Raw genomic sequence first — 1,298 nt, forward strand, 5'->3', positions numbered from 1 at the left:
ATGCCTAAAAATAGAAGACATGTAGTGGGCTGAACTGTTTTGGATTGTTTAATTGGAACCCCGACCTGTTGGCATACGAGTAAAAAACTATCCAGCGCCTGTAGACATTCTGTCGAAGAAGGTTGCCCAATAAACAAAAAATCATCTAGCACATGTACCACTCTAGGAGATTTTAAATAATTATTCATCACCCAGTGCAGGGCAGAGCTTACTTTTTTCAAATAGCTGACATGATATAGCGCAACCCATCGGTAAGCACATATCATAATAATAAAGGCCTTCAAACAACATAACTAACAATTCATAATCTCTAGGATTAACAGGGACTAGTCTGAAAGCTGACTCAAGGTCGGACTTTGCCAACAAAGCATCTTTTCCACACTGATTAATGAATCGTATCGCATGATCCAAAGTTTCGTATTAGACTGTTTTGTGCTCATCCCTAATGCCATCGTTTATTGACTCACCTGAAGGAAACGATAAATGATGAATAAGTCGAAACTCTCCTTCTTCCTTTTTAGGTACTAAACCTAGTGGAGATATTTGAAGGGCCGGAAATGGTAATTCTGTAAAGGGGCCTGCAATTCTATTAAGCGAAATTTCTGCTTGAAGTTTTTTCCTTAAAATGTCAGGATGTTCTTTAACTGACTGTAAATTCTGACTTAACCGATGCCTCATGGAACCTTGAAACCCAATTGCAAACCCTTCTGCGAATCCATGTTCTAAAAATTGAAACGCATCTTTTGGATAACCCTGCAAATACAGTGCTAACCGATCAAAATTAACTGGTGTGATATTACTTATTGTGAGTTGATTTGGGTTTTCCCCCAGAGCTGTTGGTAGGTGATTGGTTGGTTGATGTGGTGGAGTCACCTTTGTTTGTGTTTTGCTGACACTTCCGAAAAGAATGATTTCCTCCACAGTCCCTACATGCATGTTTAAACCAGCAATTGGCTCTATTACATGAGCCTTTCTTCTGAAAGGCATAACAGACCTTATGCTGTTGTGTTGAGGACCCCGACTGAGACTGATTCTGGCTTTTAGTGTACCCCTTGTTGGATCGAGCCCCAAAAGCTGCCTGTGAAGTCATTGCCTCTAAATACAACTTAGTATTAGCCTGCTCATATGGTAATAAATGAAGGTTTGCCTGTCTCCACTTTCTAAAGTTGCTATCATACACGATAGCTGCTTGATCTCCCGCCTTCTTAGCAATATGTTGCACAATATGCGCATATTTCATTAAAGGAGCTGCCAATTCCGGCTTACCCTGTACCACTATTGTAACAAAAGATGCCATT

Source organism: Pecten maximus, chromosome 9, assembly GCF_902652985.1.
Source record: "Pecten maximus chromosome 9, xPecMax1.1, whole genome shotgun sequence".
NCBI lineage: Eukaryota > Metazoa > Mollusca > Bivalvia > Pectinida > Pectinidae > Pecten > Pecten maximus.